Source organism: Chrysochloris asiatica, unplaced genomic scaffold, assembly GCF_000296735.1.
Source record: "Chrysochloris asiatica unplaced genomic scaffold, ChrAsi1.0 scaffold00013, whole genome shotgun sequence".
NCBI classification, from domain to species: domain Eukaryota; kingdom Metazoa; phylum Chordata; class Mammalia; order Afrosoricida; family Chrysochloridae; genus Chrysochloris; species Chrysochloris asiatica.
In genome coordinates, this window is record NW_006408531.1 from 35,859,402 (window position 1) to 35,868,243 (window position 8,842).

At 38.1% G+C, this 8,842-nt stretch overlaps 1 pseudogene; it reads right to left on the reverse strand.

The window, feature by feature from the left end:
• Positions 1 to 7,093: 7,093 nt before the first annotated feature.
• LOC102816278 lies at positions 7,094 to 8,475 on the reverse strand (annotated as a pseudogene).
• Between the last annotated feature and the right edge of the window lie 367 nt (positions 8,476 to 8,842).

The window sequence follows — 8,842 nt, forward strand, 5'->3', positions numbered from 1 at the left end:
CAGGTATTCCGTGGGAGAAAGATGAGGTTTTCTGTTCCCGTAAAGATTTACAGCCTCGGAATCCCCATACATGGTCACTATGAATCAAAGCCAACTCCACGGTACATAACAACAACAACAACAACATCACCATAATATAAAGTACTGGATATTTGATATTTCATATCTTAGTAGCATTATTCTCATATTATTATATTATATAAAAAATCATGTATCATGGTTCTTTGTTATTGTTGTTGTTGTTAAGTGCTGTCAAGTGGGTTCTGACTAGTATTCTTATGGAAGCTGTCTAATGGAACTCAGGTTGCATAGCGATCCTGTATAGGGTTTTCAAGGAGCAGCTGCTAACCGTGCAGTTAGCAGCCTAGTGCTTATAAGTAAATTGTTGTTGTTGTTGTTAAGTGCCGTTGAGTCGGTTCCGACCCATAGCGACCCTGTACAGGGTTTCCGAGGCTATAAATCTTTATGGGAGCAGAAAGCCTCATCTTTCTCCTGCGGAGCGGCTGGTAGTTTCGAACTGCTGACCTTGCGGTTCGCAGCCCAATTCGTAATATAATTTCTAAAGATCTAGCTTAACAGCAGAAGTTCTGGGTAAATGTAGAAAAAGTAAAGTGATAAGGATAATGTTAATAAGAATCATAAGGATAGAAAAGATGATCATTTAGCAGAAAGAACGAAGAAACTAGAATGTGTCATTAAGAGACCTGAATTTATTCATGGATTTAGAACCAATTATCTTTTCATTCTACGTCTAATTACTCACCTTCTCTGAGTCTAGATTTTCTCATCTGCAAAAGGTAGTTCAGAACTTCTACTACTTTTAATGCTTATAAAAGTAGGTAGGTCATAAACTACACTAACAGCCACAGTAACGAAATAACCTTTTCATATAGACTCTTACTTGGCTGTTGTGTGAATCAAATTCAGTAACATAGAGCTGTATAAACTGTACAATACTAAACAAATACTACTTTTAACCATGCCCTTCTTCATGGATTCGGAGGTGTAAAGGGAGCTCTGATGGTGGGAATTTTAATGTCTGGTGTAGAGAATTATGACTATAAAATTTATTGAAAAATTATGAGGAACGTGAAATGAAATAATAAGAGCATATTCAAATAAGACAGTTGTATATAACTGGACACCTTTTGCATGGTTGGCCTTTGATTTGTAACAATATGGGTTCCATTATGTCTGTCTGAAGTTGTAACGTGTTTCTATATTTTGATGCACAACTCTCTTTGAAGACCCGCTCACTCAAATGCCTGAAGTAAGAAGTTGGCAAGAGTAACTCTGACAGAGAAAGGGACTCCTCTGCAATGCTTGTGCTAATGAGCAACATCACTAGTGCTGGTAGGTAGTGAAGGCACAGGTTTTGCCAGCTTTGATCTCCAAGATCTGATGGAGAGCAGACCCTGTCTATTGCCTAGTGCAGTTCAAGTATTTATGTGACTTAGGAACCTTTGAACAGATCACAAAAAAAGCCCTGTTGGTGCAAGTATCAAATGTTCAGTGCTTACTGAAAGCAGATTGTCCAGCTTAGGAACAAAGAGTCAGCCAATCTGCTTTGTTAGAGATAGCAGCAAGAATGGTTCTACTCTATCTCCTGGTGTTGCTATGAGTTAAAAATGGACTCCACATCTAACAATGATAACAACAGAAAGGTCACAATGGTTACAGCAACAATGAGGACAACTCTAGGGCAACTCTTTTCTGAAGAGGTTCTATTTCTGCTCCTATTTTGCCTATTGCTAATTTCTGGACCCAACCAAAAAATCCACTGACATCTAATTGATTCTAACTCATAGTCAATTTATATAGGGTTTCTGAGACTGTAGATCTTGACAGGAGCAGATAGCCTCATCTTTCTCCAGAGGAGAACCCACAATGCCATGGGGCTCCTTCATTTCTGGAAAGGGCTTGTTAAAAAGAAACAACCTCAAAAGGTGAGGCATTTGGTAAGAGGGAGACAACTTAGAATTTAAATAGTTACCTCAGAATCAGGATTCCCCTTCCTATCACCACCAATAAAGACTGATTAATCCATTAAAAAAAAAAAAAAAGTGAAACAGTTAGGGCTTGCTATTTCCAGGGACTTACATGCTTTTCTTGAACCTGCTATCTCAAGATATCACTATATGACTTATTCAGTGATATTTATGGTGACAGTGCAGTTTCTTGAATAAAGGAAGCACCTGGTGGGATGCAGCAGAGGACACTTTCTTCAATTCTGTTAAGAAAAGATCCACAGAGAAATAGGTTCAAAATTCAAAAGGGAATAAATGCATAAATTTTGATATATACTCTTAACTTAAAAACAACAAGCTACCACTAAGAAGAGATTCAAATGGTCACCAAACACATGGAAAGATCCTCAAAATCATAACAGCATAAACGTGTACCTTAAAAAGCACAAACTGCTTGCAAAAACATGATTTAATTTTACTGACCTTGTATTTGCCAAGTCCATAAGATAAATGAAGAAACTGAGAAGACCCAGTGGTTAAATGCCTTGCCAAGGCCACAAAGCTAAAGAATGTCAGAGCAAGTATCAAAATTGTGGATTCTTGACTTTTAAGGTACTGTGGGTTTTGCCAGGGTCAATGGTGGTTTGGATATGGTATGATAAAGTAATGAATATGGGTAAAAAATTTAAATATGTAGGCCAAATTTCTTCTTTTCATATCCGTAATTTTCGACCAGGAGATCATTGAAGCCAGGAAACTGCTCTTTCAGTGGAAATTAGAAGAAACCACTTCAATAACATCTCAAATATTTAACCCAATCAAAAAAATTTTCAAGCGTTGACATGTAATCAGAACTTTGAGAATAAATACAAAAAGGCAACAAATCACGAGATCTATTAAATATGACGTTAAAACGACAGTATGATCTAGCCTTTTGCCTACATAATCTCAAAGTTGCCAAACTTAATTGGCAACATGTTAGAAGGTTACATTGATTACCGTGGGCTTGGGTCCAGAAGAGCATAAAACCAGATCTCTGTGTTGGTAGTTGGTATAATTATGTCTATTCACTAATCAGATCATCAAATAGAATAATGTAGTATATTTAGTCTCATTTGCCTACTTTCTGGTAAATATGATAACAAATAATAAGTTACTCAGAACTTCTAAAAAGGACACATGAAAGGGGTTGATCATTGCCTTTATGAAAAAATATTGTGTTATGGTGTGGCTCTGTAGGATAAGTACTAGACCACAAGTTTGGATTGAACACAAGGTTGGTTCAAACTCACCAGCCACTCCTCAGAAAATGTATATATACAGGGTCACTATGAATTGGAACTGACTCAATGGCACTTAACAACAACAAGTAATAATTACATAATCAAATCCTATGAGGATAATATTACAAACAATTTTTGGGGTGTAAAAAAAACAACAAATAGAAAAAGATTTCAAGGTCCCAAAAGATACTTGCTTATTATTTTAGGAAATATTTAATGAAATAAAATTATGGCTCAATAGAAGAATATGGACTGAACAGGGCAATGTTTTGTTCTGTTATACATAAAGTCACAATGACTCAGAACTGACTGGAAAGCACCTAACAACAACAACAACAACATTGTGCTTGGAACACAACAGCACTCAGGAAATGGTTGGTGTTGTTATTAGGTGCTATTGAGTTGGTACTGACTCATAGCAACCCTATGCACAACAGAACGAAACACTGCCTGGTCCTGGGCCACCCTCACAATTGTTGCCATGCTTGAGCCCATTGATGCAGCAGAAGACACTTTCTTCAATTCTGTTAAGAAAAGATCCACAGAGAAATAGGTTCAAAATTCAAAAGGGAATAAATGCATAAATTTTGATATATACTCTTAACTTAAAAACAACAAGCTACCACTAAGAAGAGATTCAAATGGTCACCAAACACATGGAAAGATTCTCAAAATCATAACAGCATAAACGTGTACCTTAAAAAGCACAAACTGCTTGCAAAAACATGATTTAATTTTACTGACCTTGTATTTGCCAAGTCCATAAGATAAATGAAGAAACTGCTGCCACTTGGCCAATCCGTCTCACTGGGGGTCTTCCTCTTTTTCTCTGACCCTCTACCTTACCAAACATGATATTTTTCTCCAGTGACCGGTCCCTCCTGACACTATGTCTGAAGTATGAGAGACCAAGTTTGGCCATCCTGGTCTCCAAGGAGTACTAAGTAAACATCAATTTCTTCTCATATTTGTTTCTTTTATTTATTTTTTATTTCATTTTAGTTGCAAATATTTCTTAAATTTTTCCATATTTTTCTGCCTTCTTAAATTATAAATATCTAAAGAGGATATTCAAAAACGGTCACCAATCACATGAGGAGATGCAAATCAAAATCATACCACTCATGACGTAACATTGCAGGATCAGCACTTGACTGCGAACCACACATCAGCAGTTCAAATTCACCAACTGCTCCTTGGAAACCTTATACAGGGTTTCTGTGAGTCAGAACCCACACAACAGCTCTTAAAAACAACAAACTACCAGTAAGAAGAGATTCAAATGGCCACCAAACACATGGAAAGATGCTCAGTATCATTAACCATCAGAGAGATACAAATCAAAATCAAAATGAGATATTGTTTCACAGATATTGTTTCACCTTCATTAGCATGGCTAAGATAAAAAAAATAAATAAATAAAAACAGAAAATTACAAATGTTGGTGAGTATGTAGAGGATCTGAAGCCCTTACCCTTTGCTTGGGGGAATACAAAATGGTACAACAACTGTGGAAAACAATCTTCCTTATGTTTATACACTACCAAATGCTCAGCACTTGATACATGTCTGTTAGGTTAATAATAAAGTTGCTTGAGAAGCATATGCCTTAAACTTTATCTTCTCGTACGAGAAGAATTACTCAGTCATATTTACTTTTATTTTACACAGAATTCTTACAAATCTTGGGTGTGTGATTTCTGCACTTACAGAATAATAAATCAGTGACATGAATGAATGTGCTATCAACAAGACTACCAAGAGATACATTATTTTAAAATCTGTGAAATAAGGCACAGGAACAAAAAATCACTTAAAATTATTTTAGTTGCTGTTAAGTGTTGTTTAGTCAGTTCTGACCCATAATGACCCTGTATAGGGTTTCCAAGGAGCTGTTGGTGAGCTTGAACTGCCAACCTTGTAGTTTAAACTGACCTTGCAGTCCAGCGCATTAACCTACAGTACCATACCAGGACTCCTATCTTGGGCTTGTTGTTGTTGTTGTTGTTGAGTGCCATAGATTCAGTTCTGACTCACAGAAATACTATATAGGGTTTCCAAGAAGAGACTGGTGAGCTTGAACTGCCGACCTTGTGGTTCAAACACTTCTCAGTCCAGGGCATTAACCTACAACACCACAACAGGACAGGGAGTGAAATTATATTTCACTGTGTTTTTTATTTGGATCTCTCTGATGGATAATGATGCTGAGTTTCTTCTCATGTATTTGGTGCCCATTTGAATGTCCTCTTGGATGAAATGTCTCTTCAAGTCCTTTGCCCATTTTATGAAAAAATATGGCAATTACTCAAAAATCTACAAGTAGAACTACCAATTCCACTTCTAGGTATATATCTCAAAGAACTGAAAGCAGAGACCTCCCTGCCAAAAGGCTTGTACAACAGTGTTCACTATAGCACTATGCACAGTCTCTAAAATGTAAAAACTTAATTGTCCACAAATAGATGAATGGACAACAAAATGCAGTACATGCAATGGACTGCTACTCAGTGAATAGGAGAAATGAAGTCTTGATACATGCTGCAGTATTGATAAAACTGGAAAATAGTATATGGAATAAAGTCAGTCAATCACGAAAGGATAGATAATGTATGAAGTCATTTGAATAAAAAAAAACAAGAAAAGACATATGTGTAGAAAACAAAGTTTATTAGTGGTTAGTAGGGATTGGGGCGAGAGGAGAAAGGAAATATCACACTGATTAAAGATAGCATTGCACATCCGATTATTGCAATTGTACTTTTCGGAAACCCTATACACAGTCTCTATGAGTCAGAACCTACTCAATGGCACTTAACAATAATAAGTTTGTACAACTATAAAAAGTTGAATGGGCAAATGTTGTGTAATATATATATTTAAAACAATGACTAAAAGAAAAGGAAGAAGAATAACTGTTAATGCTGTTTATGTACAACCAAAAACCTCATGGGATTTTTTTTCTTGGTTTGAAGGGTTTCCTCAGACATCTCAGCTAATTGCCCTAACAATGTATTTAATGTCTGTTTTTTATCTCCTAGTTCAATGCATAGTGTCTGTGGTCTTAGAAACTTGCAACAACACAGCAGTTGGTTTCTATTCTCCTGGAACAACAAAGAAAAAAGGAAAGTCAGAGATAGGAAGAGGATATAAAAGTGTGGTTAATGGCCTCCATTATCTACTGAGTCCTTTGCCATGAGACCAGAAGAACTGAAAGGTATCTGGGTACCATTACTGAACAATTGATAAAAGTCTCCATAGAAGAATCTCAATAAATGGGAGGAAATAATAGAATGAATTTCAAAGGCTCATGGACTCCTGTCTTCTTGGAGTCATAAAGGTTGGAATGAAACTATTGCCCTGAGTTGATCTTTAAACCTTTATCTTAGTCTGGGTTCTCCAGAAAAGAAAAACCAGTGAAGGTTAAATATGCATATATAAAGAGAGGTTTATATCAAGGAAATGTCTCACACAGTTGTAGATGTGGGCAAGTTCCAAGTCTGTAGGTCAGATGTCAGGCTGGAGATTTCTGCCTCATTTTTTTTATTTATTTTTCTCATTAAACTTTGTTTTGATGGGTCTCAAAATTCTGTGACAAATTTTTGGTCAAGTTGTTTCCATTTAAAAAGTACTGATTTTAAAAACTAATAACTTAAAACTGCCACACACAAAAGAAACAAATGATCCATATAACATTCCTTTCCTTCTGAAGGTTTTAAGATGCATTGTTATCATTAACCAATCTTTTACTGTTAAACTTAAATGGCCAATTGAGACAAACAGTTCTGAGACCGTTCTTCCACCACTGATTAAGACTGGAGTGGCAGGTGTTAAAGGTAATATTCATTTAGCCTTCTGAGCTTTCTGAGCAGACTTGGGGTCTTTGCCAGCTCCAGCAGTCTTTTTGTCCACTGCCTTGATGACACCCACAGCAACCGTCTGTCTCATGTCACGAACAGCAAAACCACCCAAAGGAGGATAGTCTGAGAAGCTCTCAACACACACAGGCTTGCCGGGAACCATGTCAGCAATGGCAGCATCACCAGACTTCAAGAATTTGGGGTCATCTTCTAGCTTCTTACTAGACCAGCGATCAATCTTCTCCTTGAGCTCAGCAAACTTGCAAGCAATGTGAGATGTGTGGCAATCCAGAAGAGATGCATACCCAGCACTGATTTCGCCTGGCTGGTTCAGGATGATCACCTGTGCAGTGAAGCCAGCTGCTTCCATTGGTGGATCATTTTTGCTGTCACCAGCCACATTTCCACACACAGTGAACATCTTTGACAGAGACATTGTTTACACTGAAGCCTACATAGTCCCCAGGAAGAGCTTCACTCAAAGCCTCATGGTGCATTTCAACAGATATTACTTCAGTGGTAACATTGACAGGAGCAAAGGTGACCACCATGCCTGGTTTGAGAACACCAGTCTCCACTCTGCCCACAGGGACAGTGCCAATACCACCAACATCCTGGGGAGACAGACGAAGGGGCTTCTCAGTTGGACGAGTTGGTGGCAAGATGCAATCCAGAGCTTCAAGCAATGTGGTTTCACTGGCATTGCCATCCTTACAGGTGACTTTCCATCCCTTGAACCAAGACATGTGAGCACTTGGCTCCAGCATATTGTCACCATTCCAACCAGAAATTGGCACAAATGGTACCGTGTCAGGCTTGTAGCCAATTTTCTTAATGTAGGTGCTGACTTCCTTAGCGATTTCCTCATATCTCTTCTGGCTGTAAGGTGGCTCAGTGGAATCCATTTTATTAACACCAACAATTAGCTGTTTCATACCCAGTGTGTAAGCCAGAAGGGCATGCTCATGGGTCTTCCCATTCTTAGAGATACCAGCTTCAAATTCTCCAACACTAGCAGCAACAATCAGGACAGCACAGTAAGCCTGTGAGTTTCTTGTAATCATGTTTTTGATAAAGTCTCTGTGTCCTGGGGCATCAATTATGGTCACATAGTACTTGCTGGTCTTGAATTTCCACAAGGAGATATCAATGGTGATGCCTCGCTCACATTCAGCTTTCAGTTTATCCAAGATCCAGGCATACTTGAAGGAACCTTTCCCCATCTCAGCAGTTTCCTTCTCAACTTTTTTCAATGGTTCTTTTGTCGATTCCACATTTGTAGATCAGGTGACTAGTAGTGTTTGACTTGCCAGAGTCGACGTGTCTAATAACGACAATGTTGATGTAGGTCTTTTCCTTTCCCATTTTGGTTTAGGTTTTGCGATGGTTTTCACCAACACCTGTATGCTGCTGGCAAATCCATTGCAACAAAGCGATTTCTGCCTCATTTAGATACAGGGCTGATGAACCAAGATCAGCATGTCTGAGGAGAAGCAGGTAGGCAGGTCTTGTAGGTAAGAAGGCAAGCTACTGAGACTCCTAAGATTTGCAGATAATAGAGCAATCCAAAGAACCAGAGGGCAGAGGTTTAGCCAGATGTGAAATCCAGACTCAGCAGAGAATAAATCAGATTTTCCTGAGTGTCTAATATATTGAAGGCACGCCACACCCCTGAGAAAGCCTCTTTTCAATTGTTGCTGCTCGTAGCAGATCTCATCATGGGGAGTTGCTA